This window comes from Pongo pygmaeus, chromosome 11, assembly GCF_028885625.2.
Source record: "Pongo pygmaeus isolate AG05252 chromosome 11, NHGRI_mPonPyg2-v2.0_pri, whole genome shotgun sequence".
Taxonomy (NCBI): domain Eukaryota; kingdom Metazoa; phylum Chordata; class Mammalia; order Primates; family Hominidae; genus Pongo; species Pongo pygmaeus.
Genome location: NC_072384.2, coordinates 62,460,394 through 62,472,150, shown reverse-complemented (window position 1 = coordinate 62,472,150; position 11,757 = coordinate 62,460,394).

Below are 11,757 nucleotides of genomic sequence, written 5' to 3'. Positions count from 1 at the left end.
TGTGCACAAAGAGAATTTATCTTGATGAAAGGGATGCAGTTAGCCTTGGTCATGACAATGTTTCAGATGTGGCATTCCCTTTGGGCAGATACACTCTCATGGGCACACTGCTCAGTGATATGAACACTGGCTGAATTTGAGTCTTTCCTTAGAAGCCCAGCTGGCAGTTTTGTGCAGTGTCCAGTGTGCACAATGTCCCCGAGTTCACTCTCTGTTCTGTGCTTATTGTGTACATTCTCACTTTTTAATAAAAGCTCTCCTTCAGTTTATTAATCTTGTCCTTTTGTAAGAGATACCTGCCAACCAATAGATTTCTTTGCCTTTAGATTTCATTTTTTTCAGCCAAGATTCCAGCTTTAAACATTCTTGAATTTATAAAAAACAACAGTAGCAAACAGTCAAAACTAAACTCCATAAAAGATAACTTTGCAAAATGTGAAAATTTAAAGAGAAGAAAAATGCAGAAATCATCAGCAAGACCAAACAACTGAGACTTTTAAGTGTTTTAGTTGAAATTCAATCCCATGAGGGTACTATGAAATATTTATACTTTAATGTCCCCAAAGTAGTTTAATCTGATCTGCCAAGTCAGAGCTACAGCATGATGCTATGTCCCAGGGTCAGGCAATGTGCTGAACTCAGCAGGATAGGGCCCAGCTTCCAATGCTAACATATGTCTTACAGACTGTGGTGAAAAGGATGTAAGTTAAGAAAATCCCTCAACTCTCAGCAACGGAACTCTTCTAGAAATGTTCAAGAATTTTCTGTTTAGATTTATGGATATATTATTTCTTAATTGATATTTTGAGTAGAAGAAGCAATATTTACAGAATTGCTATACACACACACACACACACACACACACACACAAAACCAAGGTATTAATCTATTAAAAATTTTGAGACATCATTAATAATTAAAGCTATACAATTGCTTCAAAAATTACGTATTATTAATACATAGCGATTAAAACAGTTTTTATTTTAATTTTATTATTATTATACTTTAAGTTTTAGGGTACATGTGCACAATGTGCAGGTTTGTTACATATGTATACATGTGCCATGTTGGTGTGCTGCACCCATTGACTCATCATTTAGCATAGAAAACAGTTTGTTAAGATCGGTGGGAAGGTGGAGCAAATCAATCTTAATTGATTTATCTGTTACTCAGAATAACACCATGATAAATAATTATCACCTAAACCCAATGAGTTGTACCATTTCCTTTAGGTGATATTTGTGACATATTATCAGTGTGCACAACTTAAAAGCTTACATATGTTTTTCCCATCCGCATAATCTAATCAAAGGTGCAAAGCCTGGATCTATGCCAGTATAAACCTTCCTTGTTACACAGTTGCAGCCGCATGGTCCATCTGGAGTTTCTGGTCTGCTTGATGTCACATGACAGATCCTACTGGCATGGAAGATAAAAGGATGTTCAGGCCATGTGTCTGGGGATGACAGTTTTCTTTGTGATGAACCCCAGAGTCACAGCTTGTTAAATAAGCCTATAGCAGTGATAAAAGACAAAGCCATCAGTTTGTAGCAGAATATGGCCTATCTTCCCATGACAAACTATGCTATCTCTTCTCACACACACTGACATCTCATAAACCATTCCCACAAGTGGTGGTCAGAAATAGTGTCTGAAGGTAGCCCTACAAGAGTGTAATAGATTGCTGCTTATCTTTGAGCAAATGAATGGAAAAAATAACTGGAGTGCACAGCGCAGTTCTGTTAGCTTCATGGATGAAAGTGACTTTCACTTAGAACATTTTGCATGATGGACCTATTTCACATAACATTAAAATCCTGAGCAGTGACATAAAGATGACTATGAGATACCTGCTTCCAAAGGCATGCAAATTTTGAACTCTTCCTATTGGTCAATAAGTCCATAGGTTCAATTTACAAGGCTGCTTCTGTTTATTCAGAAACAATATATCTATGAACCAAATAATTATGAAAACAGTAATAACAGCTACCACTTAGTCACTGTTTACAGTGTGCTAGGCATAGTGTTGATTACATAATATATACTGTCAAAATTCTCACAACACATATATTACCTAGACATAACTGGATGTATCATTTCCTTTCAAGCAATGGCATTATTATACCCATTCTGCAGATGAGGAAACAGAGGCCCAAAGAAATAATTTTCCCAGGCCACTCAATAGGTGAATCTGAGGTTGGAATGTGAGAATCCTGATTGATCATTTCTACTCTATCAGAATAGTAACAAATATAGTGGGAAATATTATGAAAATGGATGGATGAAAAATGTAAGGACTATAATCTTGGACACTTTATCTTGGGGTTATGCCTAAATTCATCAATGATTTAAACCAGGGCAGAAGTTGAAATAGTTAGGTCCAGTTATTTTAGTATGTCAGAACATGATATTCTTCCAGATGTTTTGCTGATGTGGGGCAATTCACAAAAGAGAAACCAGTAGTTTAACATTTGACCATTCCTTTCCTTTGTTTCTTTTTTCTTCTCCCCAATCTCCTAGTTTCTCTCTACCCATCTTACTCTTTAGATCCCATTTCTTTTCATCTGATTCTCTCATACCTTAGACTGTCCATAGTTCCTTTGAATTTTGGTGTCTTCTCTTCCTGATGAGTCATTTTATATACATATGCACACACATTCTGGCATTAGGTTCTATTTAATCATATGATGTTTTCATATAGTTCAGTAATTGCTTTGTGAATGTAAATTTTGGCTTTTCACTCTGCCTAACAAATTTCTTGAGAATGTAAATGGGTCAAATACTTCGTATTTGTATCAGACTTTGTAAAGTCCTGGACAACTAGAAGCTCAATGAATACTTATCCAATTGAAGTGCTTTTCTCTGCTAATGCTTTCAAAGACCAAAAAGGATATGAAACCCCTAATGCTAAGAAATAATAATACCTGCCAAATCCAAATTCTGAATAAGCTTTTCAGTAGCAATAGAAGCTTGCTTTGAAAAAAAAAAGACTTTCTCTAGTACACTAAAATTGAAAAAAAATGCTTTCTATCCTGTGGTTCTTACTATACTGAGGGGACTGGCTAAACAATATCGCTATTTTGGTTTTAATGGCCACCTTAATTTTAAGTGCTAATGATGGGATTTTAATAGAATTTACAGACACATTAGAATGGAATATTCGTACTTACAGATAGTTTTAATTATGAAATTATAAAATGAGCAAGTTTGAGACTAAAATTGAACTGAAATATCACTAATTAACTAAACTGATTCTCAACTCTGGGTTCGCATTTGAATCCACTAAGATGTGCACACACGTATGTACACACACACACACACACACACGTGCCATCTCCATAAATTGCTAAGGTGGAATTTAAGGTGCTAAGACATTTAAAAAGCATTCTCAAGTGATCCCGATGTGCATTCAGGGCAAGAAAGTGACCTAGTTTTACCATTGTTTGTTCTAGTATTTCTTCCATAACTTCTCTTCCCAGAAATAAGTAACCTATTTCCTTAATACTTTCAATGACAGAGCAGTGTCAGAGCACTTAATGACTCTCATGAACTGAAAGACTGGAGGTCACTTGCAAAATACATTATTTACAATCGGGAAGAACAACTCGCTTCTGATTATAACATACAAGGCTATTAAATTTCAAAATCAGTGTCCTTTATAATTCGAAATTATAAAACATATAATGCAAAACATGGCTTTTAAACCAATGTTTTTTCCCACTGAAGTCTTTGTGTTCTTGTTGATAAAAGTAGGGGAATCAGGTTGAAAATGGTTGGAGAGAGGCAGGAGAAAGATTCTTAAGGAGAAAGTAACAGAAAAAGGAGAACAGGAAGTTATCCTGGAAAAAGAATAATTACCTTTTAGTATTTAGGCAACTTGGCCAAAAACTGTTCTTAATTTTTGTCTGTCAGCTTTAAATCACAGAAGAACAACAGTAGAGATCAGATTGTACATGTATGGATGCATGTGTTGTTTATCATTCAAGGAGATTGGCAGGCTTGATAGAATAATATCGAAACCCACTATCAGATGAAATCGCCTCATGTTTATGGAACATTTATTATATGAAAGACACTGTTAGAATAAGTGCTTGGCAAAAGCAGGACTGGCCAGTATGTGCAGGATCTGGCAAAATTAGGCAGGCTTGTTAAAGTGGGCCAGTCAGTTTTGAAAGAGGCCAGAAGTTACCAATAGATGGAGATAGAGATAGAAAACTATCAGTGAGGAAAATAGAGCAATGAACAATGATTCTTAGTGGGATGTGAGCCTGGCCTTCTGAAATAGGAGAATAACACAGTTATTAGAAAATAATTGCACAAGTAGGAGGATAAACTTCTATATAAGTTGATAATATTAAACTAGTGATTTTGGCCTCTAGCTTCTCCCAGACTAAAAACCATATTATTATCACCAAATTGAAGTTTAAAGATAGGGTGAGAACAAAGATATTTCAAGTGGCGGTATATGAATTTCAGCTGTAGTTATTTGAAGTTTACAAGGAAATGGGGCCAAGAAGATCGTTGTAGACTCTACACTAGATATAATTGAAACTATATTTAGGTATTTTCTTCCCTCTAACAGACAAACACATAAGAATATGGTAAGAAATAATAAACATTAAGTTCAAATATAATAATAGAAGAGGTGTCACAAGATAATAGAAGATTAACTGCACGATCATGAGTTGTTCATATAATAACAGCATTAAGACCACCAATATACAGATCCCTTCCATCTGAAGAGCTTGGGAAATCTGGAGGAGAAGAACCTTGCAAAGGGGTATAAGGCAACGCTCCAGGGGAGAACCATTCTGTCATTAATGCTTAGGGGCAGGATCTTAAGACAGTTTCAATTAATAATTTATTTGATAGAAATGGAATTTTTGGCAAGGATAGGTTGGCTTAGGTGTTTAAACACATGCTGAGTACTTTGGGTTTTATTTTATAAACAATGGGGACCCATGGAAGGTTTTTACAGAGGACAGTTATTTGTGATCAAAACAGTGCTTTTAAAAAAATTGATAGTTCATATTGAATAGATTGGAGAGAAGAGAAATTGCAGAGCTGAAGACTCATTGTGAAGTCATCATAGTAAAGTACACATAAGGCAATAAGGGTCTGAATGGGAGTCATGGCAGTAGGAACAGAAAGAAAGGGTCTGATGCAATAGTTTTTCTAAAGAAAGAACAGAGAAGATGTAGCAACTACTTCTTATTAACTTTGTACTTTAATCATTCAACTGTAATCAGAAGTCTCAAATGAATCAATTTGGTGAAACATTAGCTCAGTTGAAATGTGTGACAATTTACTACTTAAAAGGTCACAGAAGTCAAACCTGAAAAGCTTCTTATTTGGATACAATTATTCAAATACCATTTGGAAACAGCACTTCACTCATATGCTGCCTACCAAAATTTAGCCAGTCCCCTCAATTAAGCCTTTTCATCTGTGGAACTTATCCAAGCCAACAATGTTCCTTGGCCTCTGATGTCCTTTCCAAATCATATCTGACAGGGAGAGAACCCTCTGTCTGCACTGAAGACAGAAAATGACATTAAACTCTACAGCAATGCAGGTTCATTATCATTTAAAAGGATTTTAAAAACACAGAGGTTATGAATTTGACCATATAAAAGCTCCATTTAGCTTTTCGGTGTTTAAGGTGATGCTGTAGACAGAGATCAGCTATGAAGGTGGCAAAAACAATGACAACAACAACAAAAAAACTTCGAAAGTTCTTAAAACATTCTAAAAAGCTAAGAAAGAAACAATGTTACAACTGGATTTTTATACAGTTAAATAGTTTAAGCATATTGTGTTTGATAGGTAATAGTTAAATAATCCAAACGTTACCACCTGAAATGCATGAACTTTGGAGGAGCCTACCTCCTACATATCTCTTGAAGATCTATTGTCACGTGATGTTGCAGTCTTTATTTTTGCTCTTTTTCTTTTGTATTCTTTGAAAAGCCCCAGGTAGAGAAGGTGATACATTTAACTCTCTTATTCTTTGTCAGTCATATATTCTGTAATTTGTGCTATATAGAACATTCTGGGATGATACAGTTATCTCCAGCACATCCTGAAATGATAATACTTCACAGAATCATGACATTTTAAATATGGAAAAGATTTTGGAAATTATATAGCCAACCTCCTACTCAGGATAGAAATACCTTCTTTGACAAGGATATCCCTGACAGAAATTATCACCCAGACTGCGAATGCTTTGCAAGTATTCCATTCTAAAGCTTCCACTAAAAAAAAAACAAAAAAACAAAAAAACAAAAAAAACTTTCTATATCTTTATCCAAGGCATTTGTAAAACTGTTGAACAAAGCAAAGACAAATGCTGCCTCTGTAGCCCCAGTGTGTTCATTCATTCTCATGCTGCTATAAAGAACTGCCTGAGACTGGGTAATTTATAAAGGAAAGCAGTTTAATTAACTCACAGTTCTGCAGGGCTGGGGAGGCCTCAGGAAACTTGCAATCATGGTGGAAAAGGAAGCAAACACATCCTTCTTCACATGGCAGCAGGAAGGAGAATAATGACAACAGAGCGAAGGGGGAAGCCCCTTATAAAACCATAAAATGTTGTAAGAACTTACTATCACAAGAATAACATGGGGAAGACGGCCACCATGATTCAGTTACCTCCCACTGGGTCCTTCCTGCGACATGTGGGGATTATGGGAACTAAAACTCAAGATAAGATTTGGGTGGGGAAACAGCCAAACCATATCACCCAGAGACCTATTAGAAATATCACTATTCCTTGTTTATTTATTTATTTATTTATTTAATTTTACTTTAAGTTCAGGGATATGAGTGCAGAACATGTACGTTTTATATTGCTGCACCTATCAATCAGTCATCTAGGTTTTAAGCCCCAGACGCATTAGCTATTTTTCCTAATGCTCTCCCTCCCCTTGCCTCCTTACTCCCTGACTGGCCCCGATGTGTGTTGTTCTTCTCTCTGTGTTCATGTGTTCTCATTGTTCAACTCTCACTTATGTTTGGTTTTCTGTTCCTGTGTTTGTTTGCTGAGGATGATGGCTTCTAGCTTTATCCACATCCCTGCAAAGGACATTATCTCATTCCTTTTTATGGCTGCATAGTATTCCATGGTGTATATGTACCACATTTTCTTTATCCAGTCTATAATTGATGGGCATTTGGGTTGGTTCCATGTCTTTGCTATTGTAAATAGTGCTGTAATAAACATGCATGTGCTTGTGTCTTTTTAGTAGAATAATTACATTCCTTTGGTTATATACGCAGTAATGGGATTGCTGGGTCAAATGGTATTTCTGATTCTAGATCCTTGAGGAATTGCCACACTGTCTTCTACAATGGTTGAACTAATTTACATTCCCACCAACAGTGTAAAAGCGTTTCTATTTCTCCATATCTTCACCTAAATCTATTGTTTCTTGACTTTTTAATAATCATTATTCTGACTGGCATAAGATGGTATCCCATTGTGGTTTTGATTTGCATTTGTCTAATGATCAGTGATATTGAGCTTTTTCTCATGTTTTTTGGCCGTGTAAATGTCATCTTTTGAGAAGTGTCTGTTCTTATCCTTTGCCCACTTTTTGGTGGGGTTTTTTTTTCTTGTAAATTTGTTTAAGTTCTTTGTAGGTTCTGGATATTAGGCCTTTGTCAGATGGATAGATTGGACAATTTTCTCTGATTCTGTAGGTTGTCTGTTCACTCTGATGCTAGTTTCTTTTGCTGTGCAGAAGCTCTTTAGTTTAATTAGATCCTATTTGTCAATTTTGGCTTTTATTGCAATTGCTTTTGGCATTTTAGTCATGAAGCCTTTGCCCATGCCTATGTCCTGAATGGTATTGCCTAGGCTTCCCTCTAAGGTTTTTATGGGTTTGGGTCTTATGTTTAAATCTTTAATCCATCTTGAGTTAATTTTTGTATAAGGTATAAGGAAGGGGTCCAGTTTCAGTTTTCTGTGTATGGCTAGCCAGTTTTCCCAGCACCATTTATTAAACAGGGAATCCTTTCCCAATTGCTTGATTTTGTCAGGTTTGTCAAAGATCAGATAGGTGTAGATGTGGGGTGTTATTTCTGAGGTCTCAAGTCTGTTCCACTGGTCTATATGTCTGTTTGGTCCAGTACCATGCTGTTTTGGTTACTGTAGCCTTGTAGTATAGTTTGAAGTCCGGTAGCCTGATGCCTCTAGCTTTGTTCTTTTTCCTTAGGATTGTCTTGGCTATAGGGGCTCTTTTTTGGTTCCATATGAAATTTAAAGTAGATTTTTCTAGTTCTGTGAAGAATGTCAATGGTAGTTTGATGGAAATAGCATTGAATCTATAAATTACTTTGGGCAGTATGGTCATTTTCACTATACTGATTCTTCCTGTCTATGAGGAAGGAATTTATTTTTCCATTTGTTTGTGTCCTCTCTTATTTTCTTGAGCAGTAGTTTGTAGTTCTCCTTGAAGAGGTCCTTCACATCCCTTGTTAGCTGTATTCCCGGGTATTATATTCTCTTTGTAGCAATTGTGAGGAGTTTATTCATGATTTGGCTCTCTGTTTGTCTATTGTTGGTGTATAGGAAGCTTGTGATTTTTGCACATTGATTTTGTATCCTAAGACTTTGCTGAAGTTGCTTATCAGCTTAAGGAGTTCTTGGGCAAAGACAGTGGAGTTTTCTAAATACAGAATTATGTTGTCTACAGATGGAGACAATTTGACTTCCTGTTTTCCTATTTGAATACTCTTTATTTCTTTCTTTTGCCTGATTACCCTGGCCAGAACTTCCAATATTATGTTGAATAGGAGAGGTGGGAGTATTTCTTGTTTTTTTTATTTGATCGCATGTCATCATTTTGTCCACAATGACACAAGAGATTATAAGACTTATTAGATACTTTAGAAGCAAATGCATTTCCAAAGAGAAAAGTCTAGGCACTGCATCTAGGGCAGTTTCATATACCAGAGAGAATCCACTTAAGAGGGCATGACTTGTTCTTTGTGACTCCATGATGCCTTCTAGTCATCAGCACTTTAATTTCAAAGTACTTACAAGTTATCTATTCAATAATTTATTCTGGATTTCTTTCGGGGCTCAATGTTAAAATCACAAGAATGTACATTTATAGTGTAATTTATTGATTCATCCAGTTTGACAAACATTCATTAAGCACCTACTACATGCCAGGTGTCAGCATATGTTTAGTGCTGTGATGGCACATATGTTCTCTACATTCCAGTCTAATGGGGGAAGTATGAAAAAAAAACAGACAATTTCAATGCACTCTGGTAATGGATAAGAAAGGAGAAATAGATTTGGGGAAGCATATCAGAAAGTCATTTGGTGAGGTTAAGTTTTCCAGAAGATTTTAGATCTTAGCTGAGAAGTAATCCATGAGAAGTTAGGTAAAAGCAGGGATAGTCAACATGGAAGAATCTGCATGTTTGGAGGTCCCAGTGACAGAATTTCAGTTCAGCAAATAAGGTTAGCAAAGGATGTAGAGGAGAGTATTAGGCTAAGTTGGAGAAAAGGTGGTGTGGAGGCTGCAGTAAGAAATAAGAGTAGGAGGAAAGTATTGAGAGGAGACTTAACATCCAAGGAATACAGTGTGTGTGTGTGTGCGCGCGCGCGTGTGTGTGTGTGCGCACACACGTGCGCGTGTGTGTGTGTTTAAAAGAGAAATAGCAACCAAAGATAGAAGAAAAAACAGAAAAATGCGCTGGCAAGAATGCTGAAGAAACACACTTTCCAAGAAAGAGAGATGAGTTTATTAAGCTATATGTATTTTGTGAAATCAAGCAGGGTAAGGTTGGGATGTTTTTATTGGATCTAGCAACAGACTGGTTCCTGGCACCCTCGTGTGAACAGTACCAGTGGAGTTGGAAATGCCAAATCCAAGTTGCTGTGAATTGAGAAGTGACTGCAAGGGGAGAAAGTAGGCGCAGTAATTACAGAGAACCTAAAGGATAAATTTACTGTAAAGAGGAAGGATGAAGACAAGGCTGTAGCTAGAAACACATCTCAAGGGAAAACTTTTAAGTACGAAAATATTAAAAATTGAAAATATTTAAATCTAGACTAGGCACAGAAAAAGAAAAAATAACTTATTAACCTGAAGAGTTGGAAGAGAATAAGATCAAAATAAAATGGAGAAATTCACTATAGACAACACATGAGACATCACTTTTATTTTAAAAGGAAAAAGGGAAAAAATATGAATGCAGATTCAGGGAAGTCAGTGAGTTTGGTGACAGCTATAGGAAATGAGAATGCTTATCTCATCTCTTTTACTTTCTCTATAAGATCATGAACTGAGATGGAGACAGATGTTAAATCAAATGTTTAAAGAATGAAGCTGCTGCAATGAGGAGACCTGGAGGATAGAATACCTTGCTTTCCAATTTGCTTGAAATGTTGACAAACAATAAATTATTGAGAAACTGTAAAAGTATTACCTAGTGGCACTGGGCATGAGTTAAAACATTTATATGCCCACAGAAAAAGAAATTTTTCTACAACCCAGAGTAACAACTTACTTGAATTTTTCACTTCTTTCTTTCAATTCATTCATCTTGTAAGTATTTTTAAATAAGTGGTCATTATTGTCAAGCAAATTGGGAGGGTACAAAAAAAAGATCACATAAGAATTGAACTATAAGGAAGATTTTTTCCCATAAGAAGAATAGATATGAATATGAGTAATTATGATTTGTGAAAAATATTATAAAGGCCTTAAGAGTCTCAGCATAAACTTAGTTACAGTATTTAATGATAACTATGGGAATTATACTTACTATTCTCAATTTATCATATACTTATGGATATAAGAAACTAGCAGCAATTCTTCTGAGGTGATAGGCCAGTTAAGAAGAGTTAAAAAGGGAGTTTCAGAAGAATGCATATCTGAATCTCTGTCTGGGAGCCGTGTACAATTCTTAAAAGCTTCCAAGAGATCAGGATGTATTACCTCCTGCCCAGGCACAAATGCACATTTTTTGAGGATTTGAAGTTTTCTCAGCTAAATAAAAAAAGGTTATACTGAGATATTTCTTTGTTCCTGGGTCTAGCTCTCTGATAGTGAAGGCCTCATTTTTGGATTTAGTGAGTTAATAAGATTTGGAGTTTCCTGAATATTATTTCTTCCATGAGTTCCCAAACTAAAATATATGCTTAATTACAAATATCTTAGTGATTATTTTATAACAAAACTATTTTTTTCCATTTATTATTGTTACAAATATTTCTAGTATTCAGGTTAGTTTCTGAGTAGAATGGGAAAAGTAATTTGAATTTTATATTAAAAATGCACGATGAGCTTATATTTATGTAAATTAAAGAAATAGTTAAGGACAGAAGACAACTAAACATAACTGGGTGGTTGTTTTGCATATTAAACAAAAATCGTAGTTCCAAGTTGCAAACTGCCTTGAATTTAATAAGCACAAAGATGTATCTACCACATATAAGATCATGTAGCCTTGTTAATCCACTATAACCATAGTGGATAGAGTTAATCCAGCCTAACAAAAGTGAAGGATAGAATGCTGCTGAAATGTTTGATTTGAATAAGAAGAGAACTCTCCAAAAAAGATACTGTTGTAGCAGAAGCTAGAGGAGGGTATAGTAGAAGAGGTTTAGCCTTGGAGTTGCAAACAGTAAGTACTTAGCAGAAGGTTCCTGTGTTCTAGAAAGATGCTGTGTTGCAAACATAAGCATTTAGGATTAAATGGCCAAAGATTTCTATACTTGCCAAAGATTTCTAT